This window comes from Pinus tabuliformis, chromosome J (assembly GCF_031772625.1).
Source record: "Pinus tabuliformis cultivar Carrire ecotype Pingquan chromosome J, CPIR1, whole genome shotgun sequence".
Classification (NCBI taxonomy): Eukaryota; Viridiplantae; Streptophyta; class Pinopsida; order Pinales; family Pinaceae; genus Pinus; species Pinus tabuliformis.
Window position 1 is genome coordinate 313882233 of NC_142295.1, and position 13939 is coordinate 313896171.

Here is a 13939-nt window from a genome sequence, read left to right on the forward strand (position 1 = left end):
CACTGGGCAAAAGGGTTGATATATCTCTTAGTGGGCGGATTACCCAATGTAGGCTGTTGGGCGCAATGGTTAAGTTATAAATTTGTTGAGGAGGGGCTGACGGGGGTCATGGCTCGTCGACAATTAAAAAATTTGTTTTTTTATTATATATAAATAGCCAGGTCCGATGGAGGTGGCGGAGATCATGGCCCGCCACCTAATTATATTATTATTATTATTATTATTATTTAATTTTCTTGTTATTAAAACTAACCTGGCATTTTCGGAAAATTGGAAAATTGACCGTAGGAGACAAATTAAACAGGCCACAAATTCGCCCGAAATCTGGCCCAGGTTGGCCAGAATCCAGTGGCTGAGTTTTGTCCAAATCGCTACCTCCTTAAGCCTACCCAGTCACCCAATTCAACCCTGAACTTTGACTGCTCCTAACTTTCACATAAGGACACGGTTTGACAAACCGTTCACACCACCGTGATCACGATGACGAGATCTTCAACATGAACCTGGTTCAAGCACAATCGAAGCACTTTTATTTTTTACCCTTCCTGAGCCCTCTTGGACTTATGCATGTGTCTGGAGTCACCTGGATCAATCCTCCCCACTGAGGAGCTTTTGGACCCCAAAAGCATTTACATTTAGCACACTCTTTGTGTCCTTTTCAATCCACACTTTCAATCACCTGCACGCGAAACTAGTACATTCTTTGCAATCATGCACACCACACATGAATTAACAACCCTTCCTTACCAAGAGTTTATAGCACACACTCCTTGGCCAAGGATGACATAAAAAATAATCAATACCTCAACTACTAATAATGAAAGGCCAAAACATCATCGTTGCGTTTTGAAGTGATAGTGAACACACTATAACTCTAACATTTACTTGCAACATGATTTACAATGGTGTCTGTTAGTGTCAGTCTTTGCAGCCTTCTCCAGTGATCAAACATGCTATTATAAAGTGATTTTAAGGTGTCAAGGTCAAATTTTTTCATTTCAGTGAGTCTTCAAGCAAAATTTGGTCACTAGGTATTAGGTCTAGGGTTTGCTTTTACTCTTGTCAAAGTTGTCCAAATATCGGTCCATGTCACCATTCATCTGAGTGTACCATCATTTAGAGGGTTGTCATCATCATGTTAGGTTCCAATGGGTCATTTTATGCCTTGTTCATGCTTCAGTTGCGCCTAGGTAAGGTTAATTTCCCTCTAATAGGGTTTTTAAGGTAATTTCTCTTGGGTGGTCAAATCATTAGCAAAACTTGTATCCGGATGTTCATACACCTTCCCCTATCCTTAATTTACCTTATTAAACACTTCCCATAACTGAGATCCCCCAAATTCCTCATTTTTGCACAAACCCTAGTTTCTTGTTACAACTTGGCAATTTTCTAGGCTAGACCTGTGTTTTGCACTTTTGGGCCCCTTCCCCTCAATCAATCTTTGAAATTCCACTTTCCCCTACTTCCTAACATCTCTCCCTACTTCCAAAAATTTTCTCAAGAATTTAGAAGCCCCTTATCCCCTTCATTTCGCTTCATTTCAACAAATCCCCTGTTTCACACAACGGGGTAGGTTTTACTCAAATGATGTTTGTGAGCAAGAAAAGATGAATTTTGGAAAATGGAGAGAGGTTTTTGTCCATAATATTCCAAAGAAGGAAAAAGTACTTCAATTTTTACACAGGTGTCATGGTTTTAGAGAAATGTCAAAAATACAGTTGCCTCGGGAGAATTGATGCACCTCTGAAGTGACCTTGGGAAAATCAAGTTTTCTCCTAGCTTTGTTGGCCAAATGACTTGCTTGATGAGTCAAATGATAACTAGACACAAAGAGATTTCTAATGATCTATCATGAGCTCAATTTGGAGTTGAGGAAGACCTTCAAAAGTTGACTTCAATAGCACTCTACCTTTAGGCAGCCTCATTTGGCACATTTTGACCAGTCTTTGGAGATTTGACTTTTGACATGGAAAATGAACTCCAAATTAAAAAATTCCAATTTTGTTGGAAAGTAGACTCAATAATCTTTCCAATGAGCTATCCCGCACCCAATTTTGACACTGGTAAGGCCTCCAAAAGTCTCCAGTAAAAAGTGCTACGCATTGGGTCACTAGCGCGGTGCATAGAACTGGCGCGACGCATTGGGCTGCCCTCCACAGTGCAAAAAATACACTGGCATGGCGCATAGAGAAGGCACAGCGTGTTGGGTTTGAGGCACGGTGCATAGAGCTTCCAAGCCCAATTTTCTCAAAAACTTCATCAAATCGCCCAAAACGCTCAACACTTCCACTGTGCAAGTAAGTTAAGCTCACATCACTGTTAGTAAAGGAGTTTTCGATTCAATTTATGGTGGTTGTTTAATAAGAAGATCAAACCCTACCCTTTGGCCATTTATCAAGAAATTGTTACCTAGGGTTTGCTGTGGTTATTTTTCTACCAAGTTCATTTTTCCATTCCCTCACCCTTTCACTCCTTCACTCATTTTCTCACCTTATTCCCCCCATTCCCTAAACTCTCATATTTCTAAAAATCATTTATCCCTATCCCAATTCCCATTTCCCAATTCCTAAAATACAAATTCCCAAACCCTAGCTGTTATCCCTAAAACTCCCATATCACTCCCTAATCCCATGTTTTCCTAAATAAACCCTATCCTAACAGTCCTAAAATCGCTCATTTTTCCCTCCCTCTACAGTCCCTCATATCACTTTTCCCTTGGTGGCAGAAAATCAAGAAACACCATAATTTTCCTATTTTTCATCAAAACTCACTTGCTAGCAGAGATGGAATCTGATCCGTCATATGATCATGAATAAGGGACACACAGTGACTCTCCTACAGAGGTACGTGCACCCAAGAGACCTCATAAAGGTGGCAAAACATACGGGAAAACCGCCAAGCTGCCCAAAGGAGGAAGGTGGAGCTCGCTTCACTTGAGAAAGAGATCAATGCCGATCTAGAATCATGGCTTGAAAGAGCCAATATCCAATTAGAGAGGTTGTTGGAGAAGGCCAACAAGGAGAAGACATTATTGAGGCATATGGCTTATCATTACATGGCGAGAAACAAAGTTTGCAAGGCGAGAATCAAGAGCTTAAAGGCAAAGCTGAAGAGGGCATCAAGGAGGAGAAAGAAGCATGATAGACTTCAGATCTTAGCTGAGGCTTCTTTGGCCCATCACAGCACTTGATGGATAAGACTCAGCCCAAATTTCAAAAAATTTGGGACACTTTTTGCATTTTTGAAATTTTTGGACTAAAACACAGAATTTTCTACCCTACGCATTGCGCCACTTGCCGTTCGCTTTTGCTAGGAGCCTCTAAATCACAAAAACTCATCATTTTTGGATTTGGCATGGAAAGATATGTTTGCCTACAAATGGCCAAGAAATTTGGATAGGTTTTGAGCCCTCAAAGAGGTCAAAAACACTCAAAAAATAACCTCACTGTCCCTATTTTGACACATAGGAAGCGGTGTTGGAAGAACTGACTTTTGGAGGGGCAAATGGAGGCCAAATCGAAAAATTCCACTTGGGTTGGAAAGTAGACAGGTATAAATTTCCAACAAGAACACCTAGAGAAAATTTTGACACTAGGAAAGCCTCCAAAAGTGGGTCCAAACAGGTGTTACACATAGAGAATCAAGCGCGGCGCATAGAGGAAATTTTGCCAGTTTGACCAAGTATTACTCTGTTTTTCACCCAGCTTTGGCCAGTTTGACTTTTTCACTTTCTTAATGGAAAATTTGTGATGTAATTTAATGTAAATTGATGGATCATGATGTAAATATGTCAAATTTTCACTTGTGGAGGTAGATTCATCAGTTTAAAAGTTGTTTGAAACTGAATGAATCAGTTCCCTTGTTTCTAGAGGTATGTTGTTCTGTTGCCTGATTTCTAGTTCTCAGTTTAGAATTAGTTGAAATAGCTCCTAAACACGTGAGATCGACCCCTGGAAGCTAGGATGAGTTGTTGTTTGCCTATATCTTATGTTTTTCAGTCATTAGCATGGTTGGACTTTTGAGAAAGCCTTGAGCTTCATTGTACACTCATATCAACATTTTGGCTAAGGAATTGAGATCAGGATTTGCAACACTCTTTGGGATCCCTATGGCATTTTGTTTTGGTACAGTGATTTTATCTGTAATTGTGAATTTACTTATGTGTTATGTATGACATTATCTATCTTGCTTCTTCCTAACTAAATCAAACAAGAGTGTAAGTAGAATCCATTGAAATTGGAGTGCTCTACTTGAGGTTTCTTTAGTTTCTTGGTGTTTCAGCTGTTTGGAGAGGATCCATGGTTTCTCTTGCCCTCTTCAACTCCTCACTTGTCTAATCCTTCCACCTCATTCGATTTGAAGTACCAAAATCAGTTTCCTACCTTGCCCCATTGAGATCTCTGCAAAGCTGAGCCTCATTCCCCGCACCCAAAATCTGCTTTCCCATTTGAGCCAGCAAAAACATCATTTTTTAAAATCAAACTCTCTTGCACTTGTACCTAGCCTAAGATCAATATTTCTATCAGTCATCTCAAGCCATAATCGATCATAATTTTCTAAGATTGACCCAGAGAGAGCCCTCTCCTGACCTGGTAGGGCTAGCTACTAGGCTGAGCATGGTTTGATGTTGGCCCTGGATCCTACCTTTTCAGCCTGAGGTAGATTTAGGCACTAACATAGTGGCGACCATACTGGGGAAGAGAATCTTATTTGTTTGTTAGTGTTCTTGCTTCATAAACTACAGACGGAGTCTGAAGATTAGCCAGGTAGCCTTCGAAACGCTTTTGCTTTGCATTAGCGAAAGTAGATAAAAGCTACTTCACTCAATCTTCGGTCTAGTCTTATAACCTGAACATCTGACTTGCACATTGCCCCAGTAACATGTATCAAGTTCAGATCTTATTGTTGATGGTGGACAACAATCAGACACCAGCAAGGATGAAATCATTCACCTGACGATTCCAAATCATTTTTGAGATCAGATCCAAAGACTCCACTGGAGGATGATCCTGACCAGCAGAATCATGAAAGGACAATATGGCAAGATTAGGTATTCAAGTTGGAATTTCATCCAAGACATTTTGTTATTTTTTGTAAATTATTTCTTCTCTTTTCCCGAGAATGTCAAGAAGGCTCTGCAAAGTATACTATGCTTGAGAAAAGATCCCAGGCCTGCAGTTGATTCTTTCCCTTTGAATATTGTGAATACCAAAGATTTTCATGCCTTTGAGCTTGATCAAGACCCTATTTCTGAATCTTGTGATGGCCATCTTCAAACTGTTGAGCCTCAAGAAACCAAGACTGGTTCTATAGCTTCTGTACATACGCCACTACCTTGTAAAATTCCAGATCGATACAAGCCTCTAATTTTACCTCCTATATCCCATGCTTTCCCTAAAAATCATGATCTATATCTACTAAGATTTGATGGTGAACGCGACAACATCACTGCTAAGAGACATGTATTGAATTTTGAGTCATTTCTTGACCTTTTTGAAGTTGATGAAGAAGATGTTAGTATTAGGCTTTTTTCTCTTTCTTTGCAAGGCAAAGTCAAGAGTTGGTTCAAAACCCTACTTGATGTGAGCATCTTAGATTTCCAGCAGTTCGTCAAAGTTTTCCTCGATAGGTGGGTGGTCAGACAAAACCCTTTCGTGATTATAGAAGAGTATAACCAGCTGAAAAGACTGCCAGGGGAGATAGTACAACAATTTTCTACCAGATTTAACCAAGTTTATTTTTCGATGCCGGTTAATATAAGACCTCCTCCTGGATCCGCTCTCTTGCACTACCTAGATGCCTTTGATCCGGAAATGGAGTTTCAGCTGAGAGAAAGGAATCTTGCAACACTTGAAGAGATGCAGAACAATGTAGTAGATGTAGAGGCTCATTTGCTGATCTGAAGGGCAAAGTTGAAGGAAGAAGAGATGAAAAACATAGATCTGGAGGAATCGACATCTCTAGAGGTAAAGCTTGACATTTTGGCAAGTGCAGTGGAAGAGATGATGCAAAGGATCACCACAAGGAATGAGTATAGTGTTCAAGCCCATGGCTCACTGATTGAAGAAGAACAAGTTGTTGATCCAAAACATTTTGTTTCTTATCCCAGTTGTCATAGATCTGATAATGATTGTTTTATAGATCATCTTGGAGAAGAGAGATCTATTGATATGACATGTATGCTTGATGATGTCTTTTATACTGATGACTTGCCTTAGTTTGATCAGTATGATGATGATTATGTTCTCCAAACAGAAGCTAATATTGCAGACAAATCAGCAGCTAGTTTGGGGGAGGAAGAAGTTCACTTTCATCAACTTGAATACAATGTTCAGCCGATTCATATCGGCTATGGCAGTGATGAGGAAAGTGCAACAAATTTTGAAGTAAGTGAAGGATATTTACCTTTTTGTTTTGCTTCGTTTTAGTTCATCAAAGACAACATTCATGCAATCAGAAATCAACTATCGACAAGTCTTGATCTGGGCCATCTTGAGGGCAATGAAAACCTTGTTCAAGACTTCTCATATCTAGATTTGTAGCCCCCGAATGCCATTGATTGTGAAGTTGTAGATGAAGATTTGGAAGCTGGCACATATGATCAGATGATGCAAGATGATTCCGTACCTTTCTGTTTTGAACCATTTCAGTTTTTGAAGGGAAAATTGCATAGTATATCTTCAAATGAGTAGCCTATAGGAAATCATGTAATCTCGTATGAAACAATAGAAAATGGGTTGCAACAGTCCTTTCAAGTTTTTCACGATCCAATAGCTGATGTGTTGGATGATGTCTGCAGTCAAAGTCCTTCTCCATTGACTACATGTGATCTTGAAACGTGTGCTGATATAAACTTGAACCGACAGCTAGTTTCTTTGTCATTTTCAACAGGAGTCTCATCACAAAGCTCAAATCAAAGTTTGCATTCATGGTATGAGGAAAAGAGAAGTAATCCATTGGATGAGCTAAGTCCCAGTGTGCATGAATTTAAAGATCCTTATGCAGTGTTTTTGGAGGCGGATAGAGAATCCATAGTATTCAACGGATTTGTTCACAAGTTTTCATGGGAGTTGCCTTTCAATAGTTCTCTCTTGTTGTTCATAAGCAAGCACTTGTGGAGAATTCAAACAGCAGTCGGAATACTTACTTGGTTGCATTGGTTGTTTCATTTCACTTGATTAGGTGATGAATGAACAACTAGAGTAGGTTGTATTGAATAAGCTCCATTTTGAGCATCATTTCCAGTTTATCGGTTGTGTTTAAGTATCGATTCAGTTTTTAGTTGAGTGAGAGTCAGTTTGTGTCATCAATTTGTCAGTTTTCAGTCATGCATTTCAGCTTGAGTTTTTGACTCCATTGCCCAATGGATGAAGGCATTGTCTACTTTCCAAAGATCTGTAGTTCTTGGAACCTCCAAGGAGCTACCATATTAATTGGAGCCAATGTTAGTGTCAGTCTTTGCAGCCTTCCTCTAGTGATCAAACATGCTCTTACAAAGTGATTTTAAGGTGTCAAGGTCAAATTTTTTCATTTCAGTGAGTCTTCAAGCAAAATTTGGTCACTAGGTATTAGGTCTAGGGTTTGCTTTTACTCTTGTCAAAGTTGTCCAAATGTCGGTCCATGTCACCATTCAACTGAGTGTACCATCATTTATAGGGTTGTCATCATCATGTCAGGTTCCAATGGGTCATTTTATACCTTGTTCATGCTTCAGTTGCGCCTAGGTAAGGTTAATTTCCCTCTCATAGGGTTTTGAAGGTAATTTCTCTTGGATGGTCAAATCATTAGCAAAACTTGTATCCGGATGTTCATACACCTTCCCCTATCCTTAATGTACCTTATTAAACACTTCCCATCACTGAGATCCCCCAAATTCCTCATTTTCGCACAAACCCTAGTTTCTTGCTACAACTTGGCAATTTTCTAGGCTAGACCTGTGTTTTGCCCTTTTGGACCCCTTCCCCTCACTCAATCTTTGAAATTCCACTTTCCCCTGCTTCCTAACATCTCTCTCTACTTCCCAAAATTTTCTCAAGAATTTAGAAGCCCCTTATCCCCTTAATTTCGCTTCATTTCAACAAATCCCTTGTTCTACACATCGGGGTAGGTTTTACTCAAATGATGTTTCTGAGCAAGAGAAGATGAATTTTGGAAAAATGAGAGAGGTTTTTGTCCAAAATATGCCAAGAAAGGAAAACCTCCTTCACTTTTTACATAGGTGTCATGGTTTTATAGAAATGTCAAAAATACAGTTGCCTCAGGAGAATTGATGCACCTTTGAAGTGACCTTGGGAAAATCAAGTTTTCTCCTAGCTTGGTTGGCCAAATGACTTTCTTGATGAGTCAAATGATAACTAGACACAAAGATATTTCCAATGAGCTATCATGAGCTCAATTTGGAGTTGAGGAAGACCTTCAAAAGTTGACTGCAACAGCACTCTGCCTTTAGGCATCCTCATTTGGCACATTTTGACTAGTCTTGGGAGATTTGATTTTGATAGGGCAAATGAACTCAAAATTGAAAAATTATAGTTGGGTTGGAAATTAGACTCAATAATATTTCCAAAGAGCTATCCTGCACCCAATTTGGACACTGGAAAGGCCTCCAAAAGTCTCCTGCAAAAAGCGTTACGCATTGGGTCACTAGCGAGGCACATAGAGCTGCCAAGCCCGATTTTCTCAAAAACTTCATCAAATCACCCAAAATGCTCACCACTTCCACTGTGCAAGTAAGTTAAGCTCACATCACTGTTAGTAAAGGAGTTTTCGACTCAATTTATGGTGGTTGTTTAATAGGAAGATCAAACCCTACCCTTTGACAATTTCTCAAGAAATTATTGCCTAGGGTTTGCTGTGGTTATTTTGCTGCCAAGTTCATTTTTCCATTCCCTCACCCTTTCACTCCTTCACTCATTTTCTCACCTTATTCCCCCCATTCCCTAAACTCTCATATTTCTAAAAATCATCTATCCCTATCCCAATTCCCATTTCCCAATTCCTAAAATACAAATTCCCAAACCCTAGTTGTTATCCCTAAAACTCCCATATCACTCCCTAATCCCCTGTTTCCCTAAATAAACCCTATCCTAACAGTCCTAAAATCCCTCATTTTTCCCTCCCTCTACAGTCCCTCATATCACTTTTCCCTTGGTGGCAAAAAATCAAGAAACACCATAATTTTCCTATTTTTCATCAAGAAAACTCACTTGCTAGCAGAGATGGAATCTGATCCATCATATGATCATGAATAAGGGTCACACAGTGACTCTCCTACAGAGGTACATGCACCCAGGAGACCTCATAAAGGTGGCAAAACATACGGGAAAACCGCCAAGCTGCCCAAAGGAGGAAGGTGGAGCTCACTTCACTTAAGCAAGAGATCAATGCCGATCGAGAATCATGGCTTGAAAGAGCCAATTCCCACTTAGAGAGGTTGTTGGAGAAGGCCAACAAGGAGAAGACATTATTGAGGCATATGGCTTATCATTACATGGCGAGACACAAAGTCTGCAAGGCGAGAATCAGGAGCTTAAAAGCAAAGCTGAAAAGGGCGTCAAGGAGGTGAAAGGAGCATGATAGACTTCAAATCTTGGCTGAGGCTTCTTTGGCCCATCACAGCACTTGATGGAGAAGACTCAACCCAATTTCAAAAAATTTGGGACACTTTTTGCATTTTTGAAATTTTTGGACTAAAACACAGAATTTTCTGCCCTACGTGCCGCGCCACCTGGCACTCGCTTTTGCTAGGATCCTCTAAATCACAAAAACTCAACATTTTTGGATTTGGCATGGAAAAATATGTTTTCCTACCAATGGCCAAGAAATTTGGACAGGTTTTGAGCCCTCAAAAAGCTCAAAAACACTCAAAAAATGACCTCATTGCCCCTATTTTGATACACAGGAAGCAATGTTGGAAGAACTAACTTTTGGAGGGGAAAATGGAGGCCAAATTGAAAAATTCCACTTGGGTTGGAAAGTAGACAGGTAGACCTTTCCATCAAGCATGCCTAGAGCAAATTTGGACACTGGGATGGCCTCCAAAAGTGGGTCCAAACAGGCGCTACGCATAGAGAATCAGGTGCGGCGCATAGAGGAAATTTTGCCAGTTTGACCAAGTATTACTCTGTTTTTCGCCCAACTTTGGCCAGTTTGACTTTTTCACTTTCTTAATGGCAAATTTTTTATGTAATTTAATGTACATTGATGGATCATGATGTAAATATGTCAAATTTTCACTTGCGAAGGTAGATTCATCAGTTTAAAAGTTGTTTGAAACTGAATGAATCAGTTCCCTTGTTTCTAGAGGCATGTTGTTCTGTTGCCTGATTTCTAGTTCTCAGTTTAGAATTAGTTGAAACAACTCCTAAACATGTGAGCTCGACCTCTGGAGGCTAGGATGAGTTGTTGTTTTCCTATATCTTATGTTTTTTCAGTCATTATCATGGTTGGACTTTTGAGAAAGCCTTGAGCTTCATTGTACACTCATATCAGCATTTTGGCTAAGGAATTGAGATCAGGATTTGTAGCACTCTTTGGGATCCCTGTGGCATTTTGTTTTGGTATAGTTTTTTTCTCTGTAATTGCGAATTTACTTATGTGTTATGTATGACATTATCTATCTTGCTTCTTCCTAACTAAATCAAACAAGAGTGTAAGTAGAATCCATTGAAATTGCAGTGCTCTACTTGAGGTTTTCTTTAGTTTCTTGATGTTTTCAACTGTTTGGAGAGGATCCATGGTTTCTCTTGCCCTCTTCAACTCCTCACCTATCTAATCCTTCCACCTCATTTGATTTGAAGTGCCAAAATCAATTGCCTAACTTGCCCCATTGAGATCTCTGCAAAGCTGAATCAGCTTTCCCATTTGAGCCAGCAAAAACATCATTTTATTAAATCAAACTCTCTTGCACTTATACCTAGCCTAAGATCAGTATTTCTATCAGTCATCTCAAGCCCTCATCGATCATAATTTGCTGAGATTGACCTGGAGAGAGCCCTCTCCTGACCTGGTAGGGCTAGCTACCAGGTTGAGCGTGGTTTGATGTTGGCCCTTGATCCTACCTTTTCAGCCTGAGGTAGATTTAGGCACTAACAGTGGCCATAACAAGCTACTACCTTAAAAAAACCAACTTAATAAAGCAGACCACCGTGAATGGGGTGGATTCATTTGTTGAACATGTTCACCTTTCGGCTCCTCTAGCGATGTTTCCAGAGCAGGAAGCATCAGACACGTGGTTTGTTGGTGCCCCTCTTTGTTGCAATGACTACAACGATTTTTTTTCTCCAAACTTTCGGAGCTGCCTTGGGCCATTTTCCCTTGGTTTTCCTCCGATAAGTGTTCATGTGGCCCTCACTATCACTGGATTGTGAGGAAGATATTTCATCGTATATCGTTGGCTGGTTACTAGCTGTATTGGAGCTTTCTCCCATTTCCTTTTTGGCGTATCAGGGTCCTGCACGGTGCGACAATTCCTCAACTTTGATGGGGTTTACGATGCCTTGGAATTTGATGCCGAGGCCCTTTCCCTGATACCCCATCTTCTTCAATAGTTTGGATCCAATCCCTATAGTATGTTTTTCAAAAGCAGCGAATTCATCATCATGAAAATCATATGAAATCGAGGAATCACTTTTTACCTTTGGATAACGATGTTGCAGCTTTTCCAAGGCCTCATCCTTGGCTTGCAACTGGCATAATAAACCTTGTTTTTCTTCCCTTTCCCCCTGTAGAATCCTCCTTAGCTCAGCATTCTCTACTTGGATGTGGTGGTTGATCTCCTCAAGTTCTTGGAGTCCTGCTGTGGGGAGTGCCCTTTTCGTTATGTCTGTTGAAATCCTTGATTCATGGTCGGAATCAAACCCCAAATCTATGGGTCCTCCTGCCGCGATCCCAAGGGCTGCAAACTTCGTTTCATCACCGTAATCAGACCCCACGTCAATGGGCCTACCTTATGCAAATCCCGCAGATGTGACCTTCTCATCTTCCTCTGACTTGGAATCTTGGTTTTGTTGCACGGTGGTGATGACCTTCTGCTTCCCCTTTCTGTCATTCCTTTCAGGTCTCAGCTCAGGGTGCAACTTCCAACAATTTTCTTCATCATGCCCCTCTTTCTCACAATGTGTACAAGAGGGCTTTGCTCCCCTTCTCTTGGTTGCAACAGTTCTCTTTTGGTGGTCATGTCGTTCATGTGTTCCCCTATTTTCTAGATGAATGGCCTTTATACTGGCCGAGTCAATGGTAGTAGGTTCAAACAATAATAATGAATGTCTAATGTAACTATGTAATGATCCAATATACTTAGTTACTACTTCAGGTGAGTCAAGTGCAATGCCCAAATTAAGTGCTTGTTTTCTAAACTCCTCGATAAAGCTTTGAACATCCTGACCTCTGCCTTGCCTTGAGTATTGCCGATCCATCAAGGCTTTTTGTTTATAACCCAAGGGATAAAATTGTTCTTTTAATGCAGAAATGAAATTAGGCCACGAGGAAAGAAGATTACCCACACTCTTACTGCTTCACAATTTGCTCTCCCACCAGATGAGAGTGGTGCCACTTAGCTGAAGAGAGGCCAACCGAACTTTTTCCTCGTCCTTTGCAATCTACTAAATCCTGCTGTAGATCTCAATCTGCCTAATCCAGTTATTAAGCTTTTCTGCATTACTTTCACCGTTATATATGGGAAGATCAAATTTGACATCTAATTTAAAGAAAGGTTTCTTAGATGCACCCCTTGAATTTCTATGATGATGGTGATGAGAGGAAGAAGAACTTTCACTCGTGGAAGGAGAAGGAGGTGGATCTCCTCCATCATCTCCGTGCACTGAACCTTGTTCTTCTAAAACTCCCCCCCCTGCACTCTCAAGTTTTAAGCCTTGAGAACATCTTCTCAACATGATCAGACATCGTGTAGAAAGTCTTACAGAAGTTTACCTCCTCTTCATATCGAACATCATTCTCCTCACCCATGCTTCTCCTTTGATGTGCATGTCCCGCTTCGGGATCAAAAGACTTTAGTTTCCCTTCGCCTCTTCGGAGCTTGTTTCTTGTTAGCATACAAAAATGAAATTCACATCTACAAGGACCAATCTGATACCACTTGATACCAACAAATCTTTTCCTTGTGATGCATTAAAGAATTACATATTAACCTTGCATTTAACTGTGAAATTACGATTACATAAAAGAATAGGAACAGAAGAATAGCAAGTCACGCATAGAAGACAGAGGATTGATATCGAAGTTCGTCCAGGAGGGACTACGTCTCCGGGCCCTACTTAAATTAGTGGGGAGGCCCTATTTCCATTAGATGGCAAAAAAATGAAAGTACATCAAAAGTCAAAATGACGGCCTTATACCTCCAAAATTGAAGAAGCCTGAAAATTGTAGGGCTCTGATGGAGAAACGGACAACACCGTTGAGTTCGTGGCGTTGAGAAATGCTGAAACCATATAAAATTTGTCGAAATATGACAAAGTGGAAATCTGACCCCTTGGAGAAATTGCTCAAATCATGGTTCCAGCCCCCTCTCTGCACTGCTCAGGGTTCCACCTGCATAGAAATCCATGCCCGCTCCTTGGCCTCCTCCTGGTGCTCTGGGCAAAAGAGCTGATATATCTCTTGGTGGGCGGATTACCCAATGAAGGCTGTTGGGCATAATGGTTAAGTTAGAAATTTGTTGAGGAAGGGCCGATGGGGGTCATGGCCCGTCGGCCGTCGGCCCCTCGGCCCCTCGGCCATTAAAAAATTTGTTTTATTGTTTTGTTTTGTTATTTTATTTTATTTTATATATATATCTATATATCTATATATGTATATATGTATATGTATATATATATATATATATATATATATATATATATATATAGATGTGTCCGATGCAGGTGGCGAGGGTCATGGCCCGCCACCTAATTATATTTTTTTTTTTTAAATTTTCTTGTTA